Below are 13,403 nucleotides of genomic sequence, written 5' to 3'. Positions count from 1 at the left end.
GGGGAACCCAGTCCCCCAACGACTCTCAAATGATTGACATCATAAAAGGAATGGGCAAGTTAAACCTCCGTCTTTCTCTCCAACCAATGAAGGCTGCAGCCTACAGCTTGAATGAACTAAAGTGACTTTTATATTTCCATCGGACAATACATTATCCCCTAGACAACGACAGAGCTATTTCTTATTGAGTATTATTATACCCGCGCTTTTAGATTTAGTATTGACGACGTATATTATCTGTACATTTGCATTGATATTATTTTTGTGTATTTTTATCAATAAATACTGTTAAAAATAGTACCATCAGACTTCAACGGACCTCTCTATCTTTGCTGGTAAGTGACCCAGTTACGGGGTACGTAACAGTGATCCTTCCCAAAACTACTTGTATTAGTCATAACAGTCCTCGGCTTGCATCTAAACTAATCCCATTTTTCCTTTCACATTCCCACTAAATAACTTCATTTCCCCCATCCCCTTCCATACACTGATATGAGGAACAATTTACAATAGCCAGTTAGAGAGAAAGAAGGGAGGGATGCAGGAAGGGAAAGAGTGGAGGGAAAAGAGGGGGGGGGGAGAAGGAGTGGAAAGAGGGGGAAAGGAGGCAGGAGAGGATAGGGGAGAGGAGACAGGAGAGGATAGGGGAGGGGAGGCAGGAGAGGAAAGGGGAGGGGAGGCAGGAGAGGAAAGGGGAGGGGAGAGAGGCAAGAGGGGAAAGAAGGGGGAGTGGAGGCAGGAGGGGAAAGGGGAGGGAGCAAGAGTGGAAAGAAAGGGATGGAGGCAGCAGAAGAACAGGAAAGGGAGGCTGGAGGGGAAAGAGTGAAGGGAGGGAGTAAGGGAAAGAAGGAGAAGGGAGAAAAATTGCAGGGAAGCAGGAGGGGAAAGAGGGGCTAGAGGTAGGAGGGGAAGCTAGAAGGGAAAAGGGTAGGGAGGTAAGAGGGGAAGAGGGTAGAGAGGCAGGATGAGAAAGAAGAGCAGGTAGGTGTGGAAAGTGTGGGAATAGGTCAGGAGGGGAAAGAGGGGAAGAAGGCAGGAGGGGAAAGAATGAAGACAGTCGGGGGGGGGGGAATAGACAGGCAGGTAGGGAAAGAAGTGACAGAAGCAGAGGTGAGGATAATAAGATTCCTTCAGTAACAGAAAAACCTAAAAAAAGAGAGTAACATGAATATTTCAGCTCATTGTCTGGTTTATCTTGGACAAGTCATGAAATAATTGCAATGAATGTGCAAGTGCTTACTCAGCAGGAGACCATTTCAGTGACCACTTGAAAGCTGAGGCAGAGAACCTAAACACAAGCTCACCTCTACTTTTCTGACACATTCTTTTTCATCACATCAAATAATCAATGAACTATCATTACATCCAGCAACTTCAGAGGCATTTTGACTCGAACCATTTAATGCAGTTTACACTGGCAACAGCATTACCAAAAAACAGCTGTCAGACTCAGATTTCATGAACAAATACTGCACAATAAAAACTGCTGGCCGTTTTCCTCTTGCTTGATTAATATAATTGTATACTTCTCTTCTCTATTTCATGACTACTGACAGGACTGATACATTCCTCCTAACAACACTTCCCCCCCCCCCCCCCCCCCACTGTTCATATGCTGCTACTCGTAGTTCACTGAAAGCCAAAATTATGTTGGGATTTGCAAAAGGGTGTCTGGGCTTCCTAATTTTTGAGTCAACTGAAGTCACTCCTTAAAACCATCTTTGAAATCCTGGAAACACGAGAATGCAGTTGCTGCAGTTGGAGCAACAAACGATCTGATGGAGGAACTCAGAGGGTCAAGCAACATCTGTGGGGGGGGGGGGTTCAGCAGTTTGTCAAAGTTCTGGTTTGAAACACTGCATTAAGGCAACATGCTAGACTAATGCAGGATTTCAATGCAAAACATAAACAATTTCATGCCACACCACCACCCCTGCCACAAGTGCTGCTCACCTCATCAAGTTCTTCAAGAATGTCTGTTGCTCTATCTTTAAAACCTTTCTCAAAATCATTCCAACCAATCTTTGGTCATCCTTTCTAAATCTCCCTACCTAATTTCACGCCCATTCTTCAAATGGTGTATTTTATTTGCTTCGTGCTCTACATTTAACCCTAGGAACTGAGTTTAGTATAGTTATGTTTCAACTTCAATGTGCAGCAGGGTTATTTTAATTTCCTTGTACTGACTCATCTATTTTTGAACAGCTTATACGGCTAATGGCAGTTGTGTAGAAATAATAGACGTACTCAATGCTTGTACTCATTCCCTTCCCCCACCTCATTATTCCAGTTGCTTTGCCCTTTGCAGTCCTGATGAAGGGTCTCGTCCCAAAAACACATTGACTGCTTGTTCCTCTCCATGAAGGCTACCTGACATGTTGAGTTCTTCCAGCATTTTGAGTGTGTTGATCAGAAAACAAAATTTCGCTTCGGGTTTGCAAATTACACACTGTATTATGCTTTTACATTCCATCAGCAGAAAGGCAGCTTCAGTTTCGCTCTTCTGAATTGTAATTATGCCAAACATTTTATGCAATTCATCATTCTGAGATATGGGAATACTTTTATTACTTGGAGAGAGTTTTGCTGTTTCTGTCATTTGCATTAATAACTAACACAACTTAAGGATGTGCTGGGAGCAAGCCGCCAGTGTTGCCACACATTCCGGTGCCAACATAGGATGGCTACAATGTTCAGCAGAACAACAGAAGTTACAACAGCAGCAAAACAAGCTCCTTTCCACCCACCCACTCACTCACACATACAGACATAGTTCCACATCCAGGCCAGCCCACCTCTGTTTCTCCAACCTTCAGTCAACTGACTCAGTGGCTTTGACCATCAGACATCAACTTCTAGACTTACTAACTTCAGTCTTTACCCTTTGGTATTGACCCCAGGACTCATCAATCAATGGAGTTTGAAATCGTTGGATTAATCTATTATCTTGCACAGATCTCCAATCCTAGAATTTCCTGATATGGGGGCACTCACCGATCTAGAAGGGCAACCAGGCCTTGTCTATAGGACCTGCTGACTTTGGTCATCCTCAGCGTCTACTGACCTAACATCCCTCCATGGAGATCAATGTCCTTCCACAGCAGAGTGCTCTGATCTGACTCCTACCATTAGCTCCTGCCCCTGGCTTCTAACAGCCCTCGTCCCTGTCCTTAAATCCTAACTTGTCCCCTAACTCCCAGATTTGCCTCCAAGTCCCACAAACAAAAAATACAACAAAGTCTGAGCCACAAGCTTAACAGACATCGCAGCTCAGCATCATCTTGACCAGAACTTAATAAGAACAGCTTGAGAGAAATTTCTAAGAATACTGAGATAATATATTGGAGTCTGTAAAAGCTAATAGATTTTCAATCACAAACAGGAGAAAACCTGCAAATGCTAGAAATCCAACAAAATACACAAAATGCTGGAGGAACTCAGCAGGCCAGGCAGCATTTATGGAAAGAGACAGAAGGAGAACAACATGGTAGGTGATAGGTGAAACTGGGAGAGCGGAAAGGGGTGAAATAAAAAGCTGGGAAGTTGATTTGTAAAGAAAGAAAGGGCTCAAGGGGGAATCCAATAGGACAGGGTAAAAGACTACAGAAGGAAGAGGAAGAGCACCGGACAGGGGAAGGTTGATGGGCAGGTAAGGAAAAAGGTGAGAGAGAGAAACAGGAATGGAGAATGGTGAAGGACAGAGGAGGCAATTATCAGAAGTTCGAAAAATCAATGTTCATGCCATTAGGTTGGAGGCTCCCCAGAAGCAATATAAGGTATTGTTCTGCCAACCTGAGTGTGGCCTCCTCAGAGCAGTAGAAAAGGCCATGGACTGACATACTGGAATGGGACTGGGACAGAGCATAGGTGCTTGGCAAAGTGGTCTCTCAATCTATGCCAGGTCTCACCGATACACAGGAGGCCATACCAGAAGCACCAGATACAGTAGATGACCCCAAAAGACTCAAGTGAAATGTCGCCTCACCTTAAAGGACAGTATGGGGCTCTGAAATGTAGTGAGGGAGGAGACGTGGCACTTTTTCCACTTGTAACGGTAAGTACCGAGAGGGAGATCAGTGGGGAGGGAAGAGTGGACAAGAGAGTTGTGTAGGGAGCGATCCCCGTGGAAAGTGGGAGAGAGCAAAAATGTGTGGTTATTGGATCCCATTGGAGCTGATGGAAGTTATGGAGAATTATGTGCTGGATGAGGAGGCTAATGGGGTGGTAGCTGAGGACAAGAGGAACCCCATCCCTGATACTGTAGTGGGAGGATGGGGTGTACTTTTCAATCAAATGAATTTTGACTTTGTCTAAGTAGCTGAGCAATACTTCTGGTAAAGAAATTGCTAAATATACACGAGTCTATGTGAATAAACATAAATCCAAATTAATTGGTTGAGATAAGTATCATCTTCCTGAAATATTTTTGTAACAATGCACAATGATATTGCAAGAACTACAGCATTTTAATCTCCATCTTCAGTAAGTTTGAAAAAATTAGTTTGCAAGGTCAATGCAGGCAGTTGAGGCTGAACTTTAAACCCAGAGCTGTACCATCAGTGGTTAATGTTTTAGCCACCTCTTTAAATTTTTTTTACACAGTTTAGTCTGATGAATTCTGAAGCAAAGCAGCATATTAATTCTGTCACAAAGGTTTTTAAATAAAAGTACAGCATTTATATTGTTTTCTTAATTTTACCAATTAAATAATCTGTGCTGAATACAGAATTCTGAGAAAACTTAAAGCTGTAAATTGATCACTGAAAGCAAGAAGTGTTGAATTAGTTTAAAAATTATTTTTTTGAAGTATGTTTATCTGCTCCATTATACAACAAAAATATGTTACGTTACCTGGGAATATATTCACTGCCCCATTACTTCAAACGTAATTTGTTATATGATATAAACAATTAATCAACCAAACTAAAATATTAATGGTTATTAAAAACACAATTACATTAATGTGTGGAGATGACTGTCCCTATAGAAGCTAATGAGATAGAACTGAATCAGCTCAATAACCTTCGGTTCATGTGACAGAATGAAATAATAGATAGAAGGAACAGAGAAGTAGTCATCCCTGAGATGGAGGAAGAGGGAATAGGAAGCCAGTGCAGCATACTTCTTACACTGTTCCCCTCAGCAACAGGTATGCCGCTTTGCATAATGTTGGGAGGAATGAACTAACACAGTAAAGCCACAGCAATTAGGACTCTGGCAATGAATGTGGCTCTGTGGTTCAGAAAGGAAGCAGGGATAACAGGCAAGCTGTACTGATAGGGGACTTGTTGGTTAGGGGAACAGAATGGAGGTTCTGTGAACAAACTCCCAGATTGTTTGTTGCCTCCTGGGTGGCAGGGTCAGGGACATCATAAGTCCACAACATTCTTAAATGAGAGGGTAAACAGCCAGAGGTTGTGATCCACCAATGACATGGGTAGGGTGGGTGATGAGGTCCTGCAAAATGAGTTCAGAGGATGAGGTACTAAGTTAAAGGATAGGAACTCCAGAGTTGTGATCTCAGGATTCCTACTCATGCCACGTGTTAATGAGGCTAGAAATAGGAAGACCATACAGTTTAACACATAATAAGGAATTGGTGCAGGAGGAAGGGCATCAGATTTTTGAATCACTGGGCTCTCTACCAGGGAAGGTGGGATCTGTACAGAAAGGGTGGTTTGCATCTGAACTGAAAGGAGACTAATACCCTAGTGGAAAGCTTTGCTAGTGCTGACAGAGGAGGAGGGTTTAAAACTGGAGATGCAGGTGGATGGGAACCAGAGTGCCAGGCAGATAGTGTGGAGGTTGTGGAGAGAATGTTGTTAAGTCTACATACAAAGTTAGGTATCAAAAGGTCAAGCATGGCAGAACAAATGAGCTGTGTATATTTCAGTGCAAAGGGTTTTGTAGGAAAGACAAATGAACTTAGAACATGGATTAACATGTGAAATTATGACATTGTAGCCATCAGTATACTTGGTTGCAGGAGGGTCAGAATTGGCAGCTCAATTTTCTGGGATTCCGTTGTTTCAGACATGATAGAGCAGAAGGTATTAAAGGAGAAGGGGTAAAAAAATTTCTAGGCTGGGAAAATGTCATGGCAATGCTCAGTCAGGGCAGACTGGAGAGCTCGTCTAGTGAAGGTTTATGAGTAGAACTGAGGAGTAAGAAAGGTATGACCACATTAATAGGATAATATTATAGACCAACCAACGTTCTTCAGGATTTGGAGATGCAAATTTCTACAGAGATTGCAGAGTGGTGCAAGAAACATAAGGTTGTGATAATAAGTGATTTTCAATCTCCACATATTATCTGGGACTCCCATACTGCAAAATGGCTGGATGGGGCAAGAGTTTGTCAAATGTGCTCAGGAAAGTTTCCTTTATCAGCACATAGAAGTCCCAGCTAGGGAGACAGCAATACCAGATCTCAAGTTAGGGATAGAAACAGGGCAAGTGACAGAAGTTTTTTGTAAGGGAATATTTTGCATCTCATGATCATAATGTCATTAATTTCAAGATAATTATGGAGAAGGAGAAGGATGGTCCTCGGGTTGGGATCCTAGATTGGAGAAAGGCTAATTTTTTGATGATATCAAAAAGGTGCTGGCAACTGACAGGTTGTTTTCTGGCAACGGTGTACTTGGTAAGTGGGAGGCCTTCAAAAGGGAAATACTTAGAGTACAGAGTTCATATTTTCCTGTCAGAATAAAAGGCAAGGGTAACAGGTTTAGGGAACCATGATTTTTTGAGAGATATCGAGGGCCTCATTAAGAAAAAGGAAAAGGAAAATAGCAGGTATAGGGAGGAAGGAACAAATGAGGTATTCCAGGAGTATATGAAATTGCAGGAGAACTCTTAAGAAAGAAATCAGGAAGGCTAAAAGGTTGTTCTTGATACATGGTGAAGGGCTTCTACAGATATATTAAGAGCAAAAGGATAGCAAGGAGAAAAATTGGTCCTCTGGAAGTTTAGAGTGGTAATCTATACACAGAGCTGAAAGAAATGGGGAGACCTTAAATAATATTTTTTGCATCTGGATTTACTCAGGATATGGACACAGAGTCCATTGATATGAGGCACTGCAACAGCAAGGTCATGGTCCCTATTAAGATTACAGAGAAGATGCTTGCTGTCTTGAGGCAAATTAGGGTGAATAACTCCCCAGGGCCTAATAACGTGTTCCCTCTGGCCTGTGAGAAGCTAGTACAGAGATATTTAAAACATCCTTAGCCATGTGTGGGGTGCCAAAGGACTGGAGGATAGATAATGTTGTTCGGTTGTTTAAGAAAGGCACAATGCTAAAAAATTATAGACCACTGAGCCTTGTATCAGCAGTGAGAAAGTTATTGGAAGGTATTCTAAAGAACCAGGTATACAAATACTTAAATAGCCAGGGACTGATTATGGTTAGTCAACATGGTTTTGTGTGTGGTAGGTCATTTCTAACCGATTTTGTAGAGGTTTTTGAGGAAGTTACCAGTAAAGTTCATAAAGGCAAAGCAATGGAAAAGCAAAGCAATTGTCTTACATGTACTTTTACAAGGCCTTTGACAAGGTGCCACATGGGAGGTTGGTGAAGGTTTAGTTGTTTAGCATTCAAGATGAAGTAGTAAATTGGATTAGACATTGGCTTCTTGGAAGAAGGCGGAGAGTGCTTGTAGATGGTTATCTGTTTGACTGGAGGCCTTTGACTAGTGGAGTACTCCAGGAATCAGAGCTGGAAACATTGTTGTTTGTCATCTATATCAATGATCAGAATAAAAGTATGGTAAATTGGATCAGCAAATTTGTGGATGACATCAAGATTGGGGATGTAGTGATTTTGGAAATATAGAGCCATAATTCCTGGAAAGTAGTGGCACAGGTAGATAGAGTCATAAAGAAAACGTTTGGCACTCTGGCCTTCATAAATTAATGAATACGATTTTGCATGTTATGTTGAAACTCTGAGACCTAATTTGGAGGAATATATACAGTTTTGGTCATCCACGTACAGGAAACATGCAAGTAAGATGAAAGAGTACAGAGAAAATTTACAAGGATGTTGCTGGCTCTTGACAAACAGAGTTATAGGGAAAAGTTGAATATGCTAGGATTTTATTCCCTGGAATGTAGAAATGAGGGGCATAGATGCAGTAAGTTCAAGCAGGCCTTTCCCCACTGAGGTCAGATGAGACTAGAACTAAAGGATATGGGTCAAGGGTGAAAGGTGAAATGTTTAAAGGGAAGATGAGGGGGTACTTCTTCACTCAGAGGGTAATAAGAGTGTAAAATGAGTTCCCAACACAAGTAGTGAATGCAGGGTCAATTTCAACATTTAAGGGAAATTTGTATATGTACTTGGACGGGTGAGGCATTCTCTCTCCAGTACTTTATTATTTCACTACTGTTGATCTGTGCCACATCACAATTCATTGTTCACAGCAACAGCAAAGAAGGAATCTAAAATTGTGCCTCACAAAGAATCTCCATCAATGCTTTCTTCAGGCTTTTGAAGAAAGCAAAATGGGTGTGCACATCTGGTTGTATTGTGGGCTTCCCAACACTACAGACATTCAGCAACGTATATGGTCTTTACTCATACCTGCCTGACAAATGCTGCCAGGAATGTTCAGCTACAGCCCTAGACCATACCCTGGCGTCCTTGGCATAAAGAATGTGCCTCCTGTCTGCAGTTGGTCCAGAGCCCTCTGATATATAAAACACTCACCAATCCTTCTCTCATTATTGTCCCACCCATTCATGCATTGGAAACACTACTCTGGAGCTAGAACTGTATTGTTTTTACTATTCTATATGTCTTAAATAGCTGACTACAACCAACGCATTAGCTGTGTTAAATTCCAATAATGGCAAAAACTTGCAATACCTCATAAAGGGAACACAAGGAACCAACAATGTCAGTTTGGGTGTGGAGTTGCACAGGGGAACACATCAACGCTATTATATGAATCTTGAATTTGGAGTTCTCACTCATTACACAACTTTACTAAATAATAATAGGATGATTCACACCACTGTTCTAATACCAAACAAAAATTGGACAGAATAATTTTTAGACAACAGGCTGACTAACTTTAAGACTTTGTAAGGAAAAACTAGGAATAGAAAATAGCTTGAGGAGCCAGTCACCTACTGAATCACAACTTAGATTAGAATAGAATTTTGTATCCAATGAAACCTGCATGACTGTGACTCAAATAAGTACACTGAATTGATATACTGCGAGTTACTTATAAATGGAACACAATGCTAATTCACTAACAATTTCAAAAACAGATATTTTGCAATATTGCTTGTAGAAGAACTATGGCAAGATCACATTTACACCATGGATAAGGACAGAAGTTTTTTAAAAGTTATTTTTTTTTGTTCAGCATAACAAAACTTTCAATTTCCAGATACACTTACATTTATATTTCTCCCCCTCACAGATATCAGGTATCAGAACACTTCCATCAAAATATAGACATCATCCTGTACAAACATCCTTATTAATATAGCAGACTGGTTTACATCTATATACTGCAGAAAAGGTTGCCATGTTTTATGAAAACTATTTGCTTTTGAGTGTACCATACATGTCAAAAAGTCCAAAGGAATGTATTCCCTGATTAATTTACACCAACCAAAAAGTCCAGGGGCCTTATCGGATATCCAACAAAGTAAAATGTTCAACCTTGCACAAGTCAGGATGTTAAAAAGTTTTTTCTGATGTACATTAATAAACAAATGCTGGGTAAACCTAAGAGAAAAGACACTCGGTCCAGTTCAAGCTCCATAATCAGAATCTTTTCCATTTCACCCAAAATATCATTCCAGCATGCCTGAAGTTTGGGACAAGTCCGAAAACAGTGGATGAAAGTTCCAGTATTTACTTTACATTTAGAACACATTGGAGAAACCTCCGTCTTAAATTTCAAGCGACGATCTGGAGTCAGATGGGCTCTATGCAGAATTTTGAATTGCAATGCTTCAGTTCTATTACAAACAGATATCTTCTTTGCATTATCACAGATGTCTTCCCATGTTTCAGCTGTAATTTCTACTACCAGCTCTTCCTCCCAGACCCTTCCTAGCTGCTCAGCCTCTCCACAAGAACATTCCCTCAGGATGCTGTAAAAAGTACTAATGGAGACTTCACCCTTAGAACAAAACACCCTCTTTTCTATGTCAGAACTATAGAAATCAGTTAATGATATTTTTTTCTGTATATAATCTCTTAGCTGAAAGAAATTAAAAAGATCCTTGTTGGGTACGTTAAATTTCTGTACTATTTGACTAAAAGACATCATTGTTTCTTCATCAAACAAATCTCCTAGACGGAAAATACCCTTAGAAATCCAAAATTTAAATCTAAAATCCATTATGCCAGGCTGAAAATCTGGACTGCCGGTTGTTGGAGTGAAGGGTGATATTTTCATTGCATTGTCCACAATTTGTCACATCGCCCTCCAAGCCCTGACTGTATTAATTGTTACTGGATTGCAACAATATTCCTTAACTACTTTCATCTTATTGAGGAAAAGCAAATTAATAAGAGGGCATTTTGCTCGTGAAGCTTCAACATCTAGCCAAATTGAGAAGGGGTCCCTGCAAACCCAGTCAACCACGTAAGATAAAAAGGAGCTTAATTGTTATTTTTTGATGTCTGGAAAATCCAGACACCCCAGACTACTGCGAAGCTGTAACTTAGACATTTTAATACAGGGTCTTTTTTTGTTCCAGATGAAAGAAACAAACCAGCCATTTATTATTTTGAAGTATTTGTTGGGTAAAAATGACTGGAATCATTCGTATTGGGTAGAGCAGATGAGGAAGAATGTTCATTTTGAGCAAGGATATTTGGCCAAGTGAAGAAATGGGAAGAGTGCTCCATTGCTCAAGATCCTGTTTGATTTTGTCAAATAACTGTGTAAAGTTAGCTGTGAACAATTGATCAAATGTAGGTGTGATAAATATACCTAAGTAAACAAAACCTGTCTGCGATCATTTAAAGGGGAAAACACCCTGAGTGTCAGGTACCTGCTGCAGATTCTCCAGAGGCATAGCCTCTGATTTAGTAAAGTTGATTTTATAACCTGAAAAGGCGCTAAATGAATTGATTGCATTGTGCACTGATATAGCAGGGTTTGATAAGAAAATTAGAACATCATCCGCACACAATGTAATTTTATGTGACTTTAGTCTTATGTCTGGAACAGATATTTTGGGGTCTTGCCGAACAGCCTCAGCCAATGGCTCGATCACTAGTGTGAAAAGTAGTGGTGATAAAGGGCAGCCCTGCTGGCTGCACCTCAGAATACTAAAATTATACGACCTAATACCATTAGTGAGAATCGCAGCCAAGTCATTATAAAAAGAACCTTCACCAACTTAATAAAATTATTGCCTAAACCAAATGGTTCTAAAGTGAAAAAAAGATACGGCCATTCGACACGATCAAAGGCCTTTTCTGCATCTAAGAAAACCACCAAGCCATCCACTGCCTGTTGCTGCCATGCCTGAATCACATTAAGTAATCTTCTGATATTGTTAGATGATCTATGGCCTTTTACAAAACCCATTTGATCCTCTTTTATGATAAAAGGTAACATGGTTTCTAATCGCAACACTAAGATCTTAGATAGGATTTTAAAGTCAACACTTAACAATGAAATAGGCCTGTAGGAAGCACAATCTTCAGGGCTCTTTCCTTTCTTAAGAATTAGGGAGATATTAACTTCTCTCAATGATGGTAGGAGGAGACCACAATTAAATGCATGATTGAACATGTTTAGCATAGGCTCTGATAATAACCCTGTGAACTCTTTATAGAATTCACTGCTGAGTCCATCAGGACCAAGGGCCTTACCACTTCGGAGCTGTCTCACAGCTTCCTGTATCTCATGTATAGATAACAGCGCTTTGAGGAGGGACTCTTGTTCAGAAGAAATGCCTAGGAGATCTAAATTCCTGAAAAAGGACCCCATCCTAGATTGTCCATCATTACATTGCTCAGATTGATACAGTTTAGAATAAAAATTCTCAAGCACAACATTAATCATTTTAGAATTACTAGTGAGGGCTCCTGTCCCATCCCTAATTGAAGCAATCGTCTGAGAGGCATTTTTCTATCTAGCTAGATAAGCCAAATACCTACCTGGTTTTTCATCATGTTCAAACATGTTTAGCAATATCAATTTTCTTTTGGCCGCTTGTGTAAGTAAGGAGTTTAGTGTACAGCATAGGGCTGTGATCTTCTGTAACTTGGCCGCAGAAGGCTTATTAATATAATCCTTTTCAGCTGCCACAAGCCTTGCTTCCACTAGGCACTGCTGTTCCGCAGCTTGTTGCTTCTTACTAACAGAGTAGGAGATCATTAATCCTCTTGCATAGGCCTTAGCCTTTCCCAGAGCATCGATGGACTATTAGCTGATTTGTAATTAATCGATAGGAAAGTTTTGAATTCGGAAGTAAAGAAGTCTATAAATTTATTATCTTTCAGAATAAAATGATTCAGCCTCCAATGTCTAGATCATGCTGAATTATCTTTGGGCTTAATATTTAAGTATACTGCTGCATGGTCAGAAATAGTGAGATTTCCAATTGTGCAGGATACAACTAAATCTAGGAGCATTTTGGAGGTTAGAAAAAGGTCTATTCTGGTATAACTTGTGTGGATTAGAAAAAAATGTGAAGTCTTTATCTGAGGGATGTAACAACCTCCAGACATTCACAAGTGCTAGTTCTCCACTTAAGCTCATGACTTGTTTGGACTGTGAGGAGAGCAATGGGGGACCACTAGGCACTCTGTCCATCAATGGGTCCATGAGACAATTAAAATCCCACCTACAATAATGTTTTGTATTGAAAAGCTTCTAAGTTTGGAAAGAACATCTGTTAGGAATTTGAGAGGATGAGCTGGAGGGCAATAAACATTGAGAATACCATATTCCTCTCCATATATTGAAGCCTTAACAATCACAAATCTCCCATACTTACCTTTTAAGTTATTAAACTGCATTAAGGTTAAGTTCTTCCTAATTAAAATGGCCACCCCCCTACTCCTGGTATTAAAAGATGAAAAGTAGACTTGATCAAATCCACTCTGTTGCAGTTTTAGATGTTCTTTATCATTTAAATGTCTCTCCTGCAATAAGGCTATATCCACCCTTTCCTTTTTCAGGTTTACTAGGATTTTCTTTCTTTTGATTGGTGAACGACTCCCCTTAATGTTCCAAATGCACCATATTAATATATTACTGGTCATAACCCTTTATAACAATCAAGTGACTCTGGAGGAGAAGAAACCCGACTAAAGATCAGCTGAGCAGCAATAAGTAAATAAAAAAACACACAAAAAAAAAACAAACACCAACAGCGCTAAACAAGAGGACTTACCCCACATTTAAAGGG

At 40.3% G+C, this 13,403-nt stretch overlaps 1 protein-coding gene across 8 annotated transcripts in view; it reads right to left on the bottom strand.

Moving 5' to 3' along the window:
- trappc9 (trafficking protein particle complex subunit 9) overlaps nucleotides 1-13,403 on the bottom strand; it is a 551,561-nt gene that overhangs the window by 105,625 nt on the left and 432,533 nt on the right. The gene's annotated exons all lie outside the window — the stretch shown is intronic.

This window comes from Hypanus sabinus, chromosome 1 (genome assembly GCF_030144855.1).
Source record: "Hypanus sabinus isolate sHypSab1 chromosome 1, sHypSab1.hap1, whole genome shotgun sequence".
Classification (NCBI taxonomy): domain Eukaryota; kingdom Metazoa; phylum Chordata; class Chondrichthyes; order Myliobatiformes; family Dasyatidae; genus Hypanus; species Hypanus sabinus.
Note: the sequence above shows the minus strand (reverse complement) of the source record. Positions and strands in the feature narration are given on the sequence as shown.